General features: G+C 32.1%; 1 protein-coding gene across 4 annotated transcripts in view; it reads left to right on the plus strand.

Annotated features, from left to right (window-relative positions):
- LOC118196992 (uncharacterized) overlaps positions 1-14,163 on the plus strand; it is a 443,070-nt gene that overhangs the window by 323,542 nt on the left and 105,365 nt on the right. The gene's annotated exons all lie outside the window — the stretch shown is intronic.

Raw genomic sequence — 14,163 nt, forward strand, 5'->3', positions numbered from 1 at the left:
ATGATTAGGCCAAGAAGGAAGAGTTTTTTGTCCTCCATACAAAGGTTTTAAATTTGCACAGTATGTGGATAAAGGTGCAAACATTAAAAACTATTTAGAGTATAACGCCTACACCTAGTAAAGTAATGATTACTCTTTCGCTATTAATTAACTTTTCATTATGTTAATGGCTGATAAATATTATATTCACTGTAGCTATAATTATGTACTTTTGAAATATAGCAAGGTAAATGCAGTTCCATAGTTCAGAATCAATATTCTTCTAACTCTTCTACACGTTTGGATCTTCACTAAGGTAACAGAATGAAATCTCTGCCATCACACAGAGCTGTTTTATTATCACGTATCCAATCTCCATCTGTCCCGTTGGTCCTCAAATCTAAATCCAATTTTGAGACCGTCGCGGCACCAAAAAGGCAGTCTGTCCGCCGCTAATTTATTTTCGCACTCCTTTACAAGCCATTCTCCTGCAGCGTGCCGTTAATTTGTCGGATTTTAGAGCTGTAGGTTCCATGGCTTATTTGTAGATAGCTATCTACACAACATTCGCCTACGTAGGCCAGATGCTATTAGAGCTAGGACTAGTCCCTCGAGTATATATGATACTTTCCGTAGAGTGTTAAGGAAGATAATATCAGCTCATTGAAGGACGTTTTATAGTTTAATTCTTGTCCGCATTGAATCCCCTGAAACTTATGTTGTCAAGTTTGTTAATCATCTAAAGCAAATTACAGACTTTAGTATCTACTACGTTTTAAATCATGTTTGGATGTTAGTTTAAATAAATTTCAATGGTTGCAGCCTGTATATTAAAGATATTTTTTCTCTCGATAGTTTTGTTTGAATATCTGCTCCACATAAATACTACTATGAACGAAAATGTAAAAAATTGTTCTGTTGAATCTGTCTTTTCAATGTTTATTATAGTTTCTAAAAATATTCTGTCATACATACAATATATTATCTGAAACATCACAAAATGAATAAAACAAATATTTGTAATTTTCTTGAAAACTAAGCCCATAAAATGGACGTGACCATTTGAACTATAAGAGATCTGTATAGAGTTTGTAAGTATTAAATACGAATGCCTGAATGTTCATTTTGATACATTACGAGCTGTAATTGAAATTTCGTAGATGCATGAAACTTCATGAGAAGAATTTTCATGATTTTTAAGGAATTATTTCAGAAAAAGTAGTTCTAAATATTCTACGTATAAAAAATAATATCGTAAATACGTATTATGAATGCAATATGCATGTTATATACATAAGTATGCATGAAGAAAATGGATCTTAAAACAAAATCTATCTCTGAATTTGTTATCTAAGATACAGCTTAACACTTCAAAGTAAAAAGTCATCATAAGCAATTACTTTCATGTTCGAATATCATCACAAGATAATAATAATATTTACCTATTTTTATATGCAGTCTCTATATTTAAAATTATATCTAACTATTTATTTTGCTTTGCGAATCGAAATAGTAGTACTCAGATTTCATATTTTTAGATATTAAATTTTATGATATGCAATTAGGAATAGTCTTATTCTGGGAATATATTTTTCGATACATCTTGCCTTCCCTTTTTTTTTTTTCTTTTCCTTTTTTAAATGAATTTACTGCTTTTCTTATATAAAATTTTGGCACCAAAGTATCCAGCCTTAACTTATTTCCTTTAATAATCATAAAATTCGAATATTTTTGGACATATACTGATATATATATACATAATAGTAGAAAACCTAAAATACATAACAATTTTCAGATGCCGTGAATGTTACTCTTCTTCTGCATTCGTATTTGTGTGATTGCTTTTGTGTTTAAATTTTGTCCCTCACAGAAGAAATACATTAAACAACGAGTAATGCTGCAGTTAAATAAAGAATATATACATTCTACTATTTTACAGCTTATGCAGCATCTGTCTTAAATCATCCCCCAATGATGAAGGAGTAAGACTGCTGAACACTGGTGGTTTGATCCGGATCCAATTCAGATACGTTGTCTGTGTGATGGGAGTTTTCATGGTTTCTCCATATGCATTGTGAATACAAGCAAGTTTCCCTTAAAAAGATCTACTTCAACGGCATCCCTTAGGCAAATAGCTTTTGTCGCTTGCTATACTTCAATTTACAAATTCTTCAATAAAAGTTAGATATTGAGCATCTTCGCTTGAGCCGTCCTTTTGATGTAACTGTTTCTACGACAGACATACTGAAGTATTTGTTTCGGAGCCAAAGGGTTTTAATATTATAAGAATAGCATACGAATATTAAACTGAATGTTGCATATATAATCGAATTTTGGAATTAATATCCCAAGGTTTATTCTGTATAAAATATTGTCACTGAAACGCAAACTTAATATTTTAAAACTTATAACCGAGTATACTTTACTCGGGTACTTGAAAGTATAATAACATCTTCGATTATCATTAAGTGTGGTCATAATGCTTCAGATTCTTTCTCTGAAATTCGCTGAAATACATGAATACAATGACAAAAATTATCTGAAAAGAAAATGGAATTTCGTCTTTCACTGAATTAAGAGCTTCGTGTAATATGAGTATTGTAAAGCACGTAAAATTGTAAAGCATGTATCCTTACACAAAACTTTTCATGTACTCAGGTAAAAGTTAAAAATCAGATTCGAGATAATCAAGATATATACCATAGTAGTCTGACTATGAAATAGCCTGACATATAATACCACTTTGTGCACTTGAAAATGTATTGCAAATAAAGAATGGTTTGTTAATAAAACTATATTGAAGTTAGTTTGCAAAAACGACAATTAAATTATCTAAATATTACAATTCGATGCAAAAATAAGCAACTTGTTTTTATGTTAAACAAAAGTTAAGGAAAAAGTTATAATTTAATGTATTATTTTAAATGTTAAGATACACATATAAGAGTGAAGGAGGTTTCAGATGGATATTTTTAGAAGAAAATATCATCTGACGTACCATTACGATATTTGCATAAAATCCTTTCGTTCTGATTATGTGATTTCGTAATATTTCCTGTTTTAGAATTTTACACTAATCAAACATTTTCTTAATGACATCAAATTAAAACATGAGGAGACAAATTTATTGCAACTGGTATGGAAAGAAAGGCGAATTATGAGAAAATGTATGAATTTTGAATAAGCCATGAAAAATAACACGAGACGAAATATACCGAATCCAGTAACAAATCTTTTTCGAAAACACTTATAACGAATTACTGTTCTTGTGTACTCAAATGGTGTAAGTGGTACACCCAGCTAACATTTCAAAGATCTGTAATTCGAACTATAATGGAATGCCCGAATTATAATGTAGTGCAACATAATTCTTCCCCTCCTGAAGGATTTGGACAATTAGGTCTCCTGCCTCTTCCCGGTTGCTTCTTAAAGGCGGAGAATATCAGGAATTATATCCTTTCCTCATGCATGATCTCATGGTGTATAGAGGTAGCCCATCTATCGAGCGATTGAAAGATCCGTTGTTCGAATCGCGGCGAGGGTATAGCCGAGCTTCACTTTTTTCTGTTAAAACATTCTCTAATATCTGTACATATTGAAGTTTCATATTTAATTCAAAAGGCTAATAAATTTTACAGTAAAATATGGCCAAAATGCAAGTTAAGCGCTATCAAAACATCGCAAGCTTTCAGAGCACTGAAACAGTGAAATCAGGTTTCTTCTACAATAAGAAAAGTAAATAAATAACTTTGGAATTAACGACTTTCCTCAAGTTCTTAGAGCAGCTTTCGTAGTTTCCCGAACAACAAAGCAATAATCATAAATGCTGCTTACGACGAAGCACAAAAAGCATCGCAGTAGGTTGCAACTATTACACTCGCAATTAAAGCTTCCGACCTAGGGCGAAACCCCACATCTAACAGCCAGTATGGCACCTCAAGTAAGAGAAATATCTATGAAAAATACTCTCGTTTATGATTCTATACCGCTTTATTAATGGTCATGTGAGTGACGTCATTCTATGATGACAGAATCCTATTATGGTAATAGTGAGAGTGGGGTCAGCATCAAGTAAGGATACCATTAAGTGCTTTAGGGAATAAATGACTTGCGGTAAATCTACTTTTGATTATGTTTCTGGCCAAGAATGCGATTTGTTTTCTGAGTGAGCCAGCTTTCCTGCTTCACCACCTAAAGAGAATGACAGAGATGATACCTGAAGGGTAGCGCAAGTTGCCAGGCACTACCCTGCCAGATTTAGAAAACACGATTTTATGATGAATCTCATCGTTCCTTTGCATTAGTTACACGTTTGTATGCTTCTATATATTAAGGTAAATTGCTAAATAATCGCAGTAAGACACAGCATATCAATATCGTAAGAAGGAGATCGTTAAATGATTCCTTTCATTGGCATAATTAAAATGAAATAATAAAACTTTTTAATGTTATAGAATGTCCTTGAGTGATTGGTACATCTTCTAGGCCTGGTCCTGTTTTAAACTGAAAATTTTGTTACATATGCTCTGTTTATGTTACATATGCTGAAGATAAGATCCTTATGCGAAACGCTACACATCCAGTTTGCACACTATCTCATCTTATACTTACTCATGGATGACCACGACTTTCTCATCGTATTCTTGCGTTTCAGAGCATCGATGTTCCTGTAGACTAATTCTTGCGAAAGTGCATTCTGAAAGCAGGCAAAATTGTAGTTAATAAATTAATTTTCGTATACTGAATAATATAAAATATTTTTTCAGCGGAAGACATAATTTTTTAAAAATATCTTCTGTAAATCCTTTAGATTAATACAGAAGAAAATGTGAAAAAAGTAAAAAAAAAAAAAAAAAAATCTGAAAGGTTTCAGATTTTAACGGTCTCCCAAAAAGGTTTGTTAAGGATTTTTACGCTCTCGCTGAGCTCACAATCTACCAGTATGCTGTTACACTCACTCCTACTAACACATTTTGTTTTCTTGTCTTTTTAGGTTTATTATTAAGTATAATTTTCTTTGCACTCACGCCATATACATTCAACAGCACAATTACAAAAAATTTAAACATAGCATAGCAGTACACGTTTGAATTCCTGATGCAGCGTTAAGTGTTGGCATATATTTTTCTGTTTTTTTCCGCCTATTCTCAGTTCATCATATCAGTGTTCAGTTTCCTTACTTAACAAAACTTTTTGTCTTTTTACTATTAAAGTTTTGTTATGTTTACTTATTAAATTACTTTATGTTTACTTATTAAATTTATTAAATAACACCTTCTTGCCGATTACGCCACATAAAATTCGATTCAACAGAAATCACAAATATTTAAAAACAGCATATCTGTAGAATTTCCAATGGACAGTCTCACGAGCTCGTGATAAAAATGTTTTTCCCCCACATAGTTTTGCCACTGCTTGTTTCGCGTGTTTGCTAATCAGACATTCATTAAAGATTTACAAAGCATGAAATAGATTGTAAATTATATTTTAATTTTAATTTTGAAGTTCCTTTCTTATCAATTCTTGTTTCCACTTACAACTCCCTACCAGAATGAGTTTTTAGAACGGCGTTGAATGCAACTGAGTCTGAAGAAGTATTTAAGGAAGGTTCAGCTTACTTCGCTAAAGAGTGCTAGGAATCCTTAGTAACGCGTGTTTGCCTTCGGGCTAAGTCACCCTTGAAGATGTTACGCTGGGTCATATTAATACGTGCCTTTTGATATACGCCGGCTAGTTTAAATTAAGGGCCAACTACGTGAGATAATACTTGTGTTTAGCTTCGGTTAAGACTACTTTAGTTAGTTATAGTTTAGTTTCTTATTTCTTATTCTGAGTCAAAGCCCGAGAAAGGGGCCAGTTGTTATTCTTATTTGATTAAAATAAAGAGTAGTTTAACCCTTCTTAACCATACATATTTAGTTATTTGAACTCAGCGATAAGTCGCTACACAGTTCACTAGGTTCCTCGACGTTCATCTTAGACAAAAAGAGTGAGAAACCCCACAAAATAATAAAAACAAATTCAAAATTCACAATTCGGGCTTCTAGGTGCTCACTGTCGGGTGGAGTACTGCCTTATTCAAAATCTGATGCCTGTAAGTACCGTCGTTTCTTCCATAATGCGAGAAACATGCAGATTCTTCATTATTTAATTTCTTTAAATATAGTACTGGGCGATAATATTTGGTGGCAATAATTTGAAACTAAACAATTTATAGTGATTCAACGCAAAATGCCGTTTCGAGACGAATATTCCATTCGGGACTAGCGTCCCTTTTAGGACTAATAAATTTTTCTTTCTATATATGCATCTTAAATTATATGTTCCTTTAATTAGTTGTTTTATCGCTTCCAAAATTACGTTAATAATTTTTCTGTATTTTTCAAATTACATTAATCATTCTTCTTCATAATATTATAATATTCATTTCAAAAGCCAGGTGGCTTGATAACTTAACCATTCAGTCAAATGTTCTCAATTCCTTTCCTAAACCACACGATTTCTTAGCATAAAATTCTAACAGCTCATGATACTTTAAATTCTCAATTAACATTAAGTTATAACTTGCCATCCCTAAACAATACTATTTTGCAAAATCATTAGCTACATTCAACTAATTAGTACAACTAATGTAACTAATCTAAGGTCAGTTAAATTTCTAAGAAACAGTTCGAATACTGATCATTCGAACTAAATGCTGTATAAATTTAAAGACGTACATTATTTCTTAAGATTAATTATTAACCCGAATGAACGTTAGCTCAAAAAGGCTGTTAGTCTAGAAACGGCATTTTGTGCCGTATCACTATAAACGGCGAATCATTTTAAAATTGTTATCACCAAATATTATCGCCCTGTATTATGTTTAAAGAAATTAAATAATGAAGAATATGCATGAATGTTTGTATGCTTCTTGCACTGTGAAAAAACGGCGGTACCGAGAGCTATCAAATTTTGAATAACGTAGTTCTCCACCAGAACATGCGCACCTGGAAGCCGGAATTTTCGATTTCGAATTTTATATTTCATATTTTGTGAAACTTTAATGAATTTTTGATTGACGAACTGAAAGGTTTGCGGTTGTAACTCTGCATGAAATAAAACATTTTTGTCTCTAGTTCTCGAGACTGTCTATCGGAAATTCTAAAGATATGCTGTTTTAAAATATTTTGTGATTTTGCTGTGGAATCGAATTGGCGTAAGAGCCAAGAATGGAATACTGGCTGCTAATTAAAAAAAACTGCTGCGAGCTTTAAAAACTTTGCAATATAAGCATAATTTGAGATCTAGATTTGAAATATGGAAAAAAAGGGCATTGTTCTTTTAGAAAAAGGTCCCTTTTGTGTCAAAATGCTTATGTTAGTACAATGTAATTTAGTATAAGTTTAATATAAATTTAATACTGATATCCTGAGTCGTGCTTTCGACAGATGGACAACGCAAGTTGAATTTCTTCAATAGGCCGAGTAGATCGTAAGATATAAAACTGTCCCCGCTTTTTTTGAGTAGTGTCTACATATGATTAATCGATTAATATGTTTAACACTATATTTGACGGAGATTTCAGTGAAAAATATTAGGGTTTTAAGAAAATCCGACTGAAAAAAATTATTCTAAAATTTTGTGTTTATGACTTACTCTAAATACAGGAATCTAGAATTATTCTATGATTGTTACCCTCAAGTACACTACAGCATATAAGGACAAAGAATTAAAAATATGAATAAATACTGAGCATGCATTTAGTGTTTTGTTACTAAAATGAACTAAATAAATTTGTAATTTCTCCTCCATATTTAAATTTAAAGCAAACATATAGTCTTTAGTGCGTATATTTTACTGCTAAAAAATAAAGTAGGAAGCAAAAATTTAACAAGTGAAAAGGAAAAAATAACGAAAACGCGTAGCGGAACTGAAGGGAAAGGAACTTTGATCTGATTTAACGTTAGAATTCCCAGGAATCCACCGTAAAATTTTGTGTTCATTTTTCATGCTGTCTATTTCTTTCCTTTTCTCGAGATTTTTCACTTCTTAAGAATGGAATTTGTGTTAGCAATTGGTTTGACGTACTTCTTTTCTGCATATTCCAAATCTAGAATTTTCTTCTTTGACGTATTTATATCAGATTTAGTCACTATTTGTAAACAACGCCATTTTCCTTTTCATACTTTAAAAAGAAGGCACAGCTGAAAAATTATATTTTGTGAATGCTAACTTAAAAAATACTTAACAATTATACATAGATAAGGCAGCTAAGCAACAAAATATAAAGATTTATATTAAACACTTAAAGTTTTTTTGGAAGCATGCATATCTTGCTTATATTTTCAGAAGCGTAAGTATCTTATCAATTATTTTGCTGTTCTAAACTTGTATTAAATTTGTAGTGTCGAAGATAAGCAAGAAAATTTTCCAAAAGTCTGAATGCCGCTGAGTCTAAGACATAGTTTCTTAACCTTTTTTTTTTTTTTTTTTTTTGGCTCTTTGTTCAGTTTTCTCTTACTTAGAGCTCCCTGCGAGTATATTCATTGCCTTCATTTCCGTTAGAAAAATGAAAAATCAGGTACTTCTACATTATATCACTTTTACATAAAAATGTTAGGCATCTATTTATACGGAATTAAATTAATAATTAAACTCACCATGCTATACGGAAACCGGAGAGTAATGTTTCAAGAGTTCTCAAAGTCATTTATAATCATAAACTTCACACAACACACACAGAGATTAGTACTGTATCCCATATATTAGAAGAGCATGGTATATTGAGGTGTACTTAATGCAAGTATGAACTTGTGATCCTATTTTCTAAATTTTAGATTAGTATGTTGTAACTTCTACTTCCCTAAAGTAATAAAAATAATAAATAAATAATAATAATCTTTCTTCAGTTTGGACCAAGATGTGTGAATATAACGTTTTAAGTTAAGGCCATATTAAGTTAAATGAGTATCATTTGCTGTAATATTAAATTAATTAATTACCATCTGCTGCAATATTAAGTCTAATTAGCATCAATTTATAACAATATTAAAAACAATTGAATATCTGACTTTTTGTTTAAACTACATTGCTACTCAAATTTTCGAAGCTTGTTCTTATGGGCCGCTTACTTTTCGATGTCCTCTGTGCTTCGGAACTTTATGCCCCTTACATCTCCTCAGAAGTCACCGTCGAGCTATAATGCCCTTCTTTTGTTTTAAAAGTTTCGTTTTTAACATAGGTTTAACTATCAGTATTTAGGATAACTTATGAAACAGATATAAACGAATTTGAAATTTACAAAATGGTAAAAATCAGTTCTTAACTAGTCTTTCTACACCCCTACCGGAAAATTCTATCCTTTCGGGAAGTGGAAGGATAGAATAATAATCCATTTTTCACGCCTTGGATAATATTTATTGTACAATATACTTGCTATCGTTACCTATGACCTCTTCCCAGCGTGATGGTAATTTGTACACACACTGGCCAATGAATTAGAAACCCAAGCTCAATATTTTATTGGACCACCTTTTGCACGGATTGGCTATGCAGCTTTTCAGATCTTGTAAATTAGATGGAAGAGGAGAGTGTTCTCGAATGCATCTTCCCACTCCATTCCACACGTGATCCGGACTACGCGGAGGCCAGAAAAGGTGTTGGAAGTCAGACTGATGTTCAGCGAACCAATTTTGACCGCTATCAGGGTAAAAATGCAACATTGCAGGGTGCACTTGATCTGTCACTATATGGCTCTTTCTCATGGCTGTTTGTTTACCCTCGAGAAAAACCAAGACACACTTCCATGCCAGCAAAACGTGCCCCATACATGATACTTCCGTCAGACCCTTCCACAGTGAGAGTTGAGCAAGATGGATTCATGTTGTTCTCAACAAATTCGACTCCTTCCATCAGTGCAAAATAAGGTGTAGCGTCATTCATCCGACCACATTACCCATTTCCAATTCTCAGATGTCCAGTGCCTTCTTTGCCGACACCATTGCAAACGAATTCTTACATGTCGGGCAGAAATGAGCGGCTTTCCTCACAGGCACCCAACAATGCATTCCTTATCCTCTTTAATTCTCTGAGCGTGGTTCGAGCTGAAATCTGCTGAGAAAAGCTTAGGCTGGCGATCTCTGTCAGTTACAGCACAGTAGAGTCCCTGTTCTACAATACGCCGATCAATCTCCTGAAAAACTGTGATAGAACCGCAGTTACGTCTTCTAGAGAAGGACTTTGAGTTCTGATTCCAACTTTTGAAAATCTTTGATATGGTTGCTTTTGAGAACCAAGTGAGATTTGCTGTCTTCGAAATCGAAGCCCTTGCTAAACGAGCACCAACAATAAGCCCTTTTTCAAATGGTGAAAGATCTGCCATTTTTCCCATTTTACTTCATTCATCATGAAAAACGCTCTTACATCTTACTTATAATAGGATTGTAACCCCCGTGTAATCCATGTCATAAAAAAAATTTCATTCATCCCTAGCACGCATTCAAATAAAAATCTCAAAGGTTTCTAATTCATTGGCCAATGTTGTGTAAATAACATTTTTGAAAAACATCTTTTCCTTAGAGGCGGAGAACTCAAGTAGCGTTCGGCTGACAAATGCATCAGTTTTGATTATTTCCCCTTCAAAAAATTTTTCAAGGACAGAAATAAGGATATCGAAGAATGCTACTTCAGGGGAGTATGGTGGATGCGGCTGAATTTCTCAGCCTAGGTTTACGATTTTCTGGCGAGTAACGAAAGCAGCTTGTGGTTTGTCATTATCACGATGCAACTTTCTAATGAATACCTGCAGCCTCTATCCTTTGACTGTTTTGTTTAAATCACCCATTTGCTAAGCGTATCCTTTCGCATTGAGCTTTCCGTTAGGTTTCAAAAGCTTGTCGTATATACACCATTCTCTTATTCAGGCTCATGCTTAATTTAGAGGTAGAGATGGCAGATTGTTCAGGCTCACAGTATCTCTTTTCCTAATGATATTTTCGTAGGCAATTCGTAGCAAGCAGAGATGTGCATATCGATCCTGCAATTTTTCTCCATTAACTCACTAAGCAGACATTTGGAATATTTATAAACCAATCCTAGTTTGTGAATATAATCCGAAATAGTTTGTTGAGCTGAGTTAAACTTTTCCGCAATCTCAGATATTGCCAAAAAAGAATCTTTTTCTAACACGATCTTGAAAATATCATCATCAATTAAAAATGGCTGTCTAGAGCTTGGCTTATAGTTAAGGTTGAAATCACCTACTTCAAATTTTTCGAATCATATTCCGTATATTCTAACGGAAACTGCATTTCCAAAGAAAACTTTTTTAATTTTAACATTATTCTGTAGTATTTCTTTCTTGTTGGCATTCGTACAAAATACAGTGCCGTAAATGAATTTATCGGTAGCTTTGTTTACACGATCACATCTCAGTTAATAATGATTTGAGATAATGTAGAAGAAGACATAAATGCAATAATAAAGAGAGACAGCGATATATGTCTTACTTGAACATGAGTACTGAAATTTGAAATAATATTATCGAATAGAACTTTCCAGTATACCTAAATTTTAAGTTACAGTTTAATTGTTAACAGCTTCATTAGAACCCATTTATATTTAAATATCACTCTAGTAGTTATTATTATATCATCTGACATATTTTAAATCAGTTTTAATACATGTCGATGAAAGCATAAAATGTATATAGAAGAGGATTTTTATAATAATAATTATCTCTAGATTGCTTTGATAAATGAAGTAAGGATGCAGAATTTTATTTTAATGGCTTAATTTTTAATTATTTCATGAAAATTTTATGTTCTAATATGCTCCACATACACAAATATGTGAAATATGAAAATTAGTAAATACATATTTCATTTATTCATTTTTTCAAAAATTTTTGGTTCTGCTGTTGCAAATATCTGCAGTTTATGAAAGCATCAGGTTCGTTAAAGTAGTAGTATGGAAATGCGACTAAATGCTGCAATGTAAAAAAAGTTTAAGAATATATCTGACCCTTGAACAATATTAGCCATTGAAAACGCATTCCCCGTGAGCGGGAGACTGAACCCCTCAGGCGCACTTCCAGTATTGTCACTAATATAGAATATGGGGAACTTGGGGGGGGGGGAGTTTTGTGGAGTGCAGAATAATGTCATCATTGCTCATTGTTATCCACTTGTCCATTAAGTGAAGGGGAATGTCACTTCCTGATCATTCGATGACGTCACATTTTATAGCCGTTTTAAGGGTGCGTGGGAAAGCACTTTTTTCTTTTACCCCACAAGTATCCTTGACTTCTACTTTCTATCATCACGTAAGTTAAATGTAAAAGAAACATAATTTAAGTTAGAAAGTGTCATATATTAAACAAATTTATTGTTACAAAAATTAGTACAAAAAGGAAGAAAAATTACTACGTTACTAAGTTAATATAAATTACTAAGTTGATTACTAAGTTAATATAAATGTTATCAGTGGAAGTAGAAATACGGTATACTATAGAATACCAAAAAACGACCGGCAGTGTAAGAAATGATTAACATTCACACATTGTCTACACATTCTACAAAATGCCGAATAACAAACCGGCAAAGCATGAAATACATCTTCTATTCTTTTCGAATAACCGAAACTACTTAAAAGAGGTTAATAAAAAGCCAAAATGACTACTAAGAAGGAATCACGGAACTATTGGTTGCTGAATCGCTATGATATGATGGTTTTGGAAAGTATGTACTGTGCATTATTACGTTGTACTGTGCACGGTGAGATAGTTCACGTAATTCATGAAACTCATTTGGTTATTGGACAAGAAGGACGTGACAGAATGTTGAAACAACTTTAACCTGAATACAAAAACGTTGTACAGAATGATATGGAATTGAACATTCACCTCTGTGACTCTTGCCAGAAAAAAATGAAAATATTTTTAAAAAGACATTGTTGTAAAACCTATGATTTTTTCTGAATATAATTTCTCTTGTCAGGTAAATTTTATTGATTTTTAGTCTCAGCAAGACAGAGAATACAAATTTGTTATGGTGTATAAATATGTAAAACAAAATATGTAAAACAAAATTAACATCATCTCATTAACTTTATTTTACATATTTTGAGTAAAAATTCATTATTTTTTCAAAATAGCATTTGTAATTTGGAGGAATTTTTGATAAATTTTATGGAAGACGTCATATTTTTGGATTAAATGATAAAATATATTAATGCTACAATTAAAATGAAACGAGGATATTAATTATCATTTGCCTAAAACTATAAGGCAAGACTATTTTGTTTTTATTTCCATTTAACAAAAATTAAATAAAAAATTATTTCTTATACGAGTGAAACAAAATGCAATAAATAAATAAATAAACAAGGCTCAATTTTTAAAATTACAGTAAAGCTTTTCCCTGAGTGAAAAGCTATTTATTGCAAAAATAAAAAAATAAAGTGGCTTTTATAAATTACTAAAGATTTTTATTCTCGTTTACATATATATATATATATAAATTCAGTTCAAGAGCAATATCGCGAAATATTTTTAAAATGAGCCTATCTTTAGAATTTCCGATACACAGTCTCGCGCGCTGGAGATAAAAATGCTTTTTCTGCAAAATGTTATCATTGCTCGCTTTGAAATCCTTGAGTTTGTTAATCAAATATTCGTTAAAGTTGTACAAAATGTGAAATCGATAACAAAACAAATTCCAAATTTCAAATTTGGACTTCCAGATGCCCATATTTACAGGAGGATTACGTTATTCAAAATTGGACGGCTCTAGGTACCGTTGCTTTATCACAATGCGAGAAACATACATACATTTATACAGATTCTTCATTATTTAATTTCTTTAAATATAATACATTTCGATAATTTTTGTGTCAACAATTTGAAAAGTGAAACAACGCTTATAGTGAATCGACGCAAAATGCCAAAACGAAATTAATAGCCCTTCCTGGCAAATTGCCCCAATGGACTAATAAATAAATTCTATTTAAGAGAAATGAAATTAAATCAAACTAGAAATGGCAAAATAATAAAACTGCCTAAATAATATATATTATTAAATGTTCAACTTGTTGTTTGGAATAACTTTATGGTTTAACGAAAAGTTAAGTTAAATGAATGAAAAATTAATATAACGTGAATAAATTAACAGTAAGTTTAATTTACTTGACCAAGAAAAAAGGAAT

The sequence above is a fragment of the Stegodyphus dumicola genome, chromosome 1 (genome assembly GCF_044657685.1).
Source record: "Stegodyphus dumicola isolate Sdum_Otavi_A_Nest chromosome 1, ASM4465768v1".
NCBI lineage: Eukaryota > Metazoa > Arthropoda > Arachnida > Araneae > Eresidae > Stegodyphus > Stegodyphus dumicola.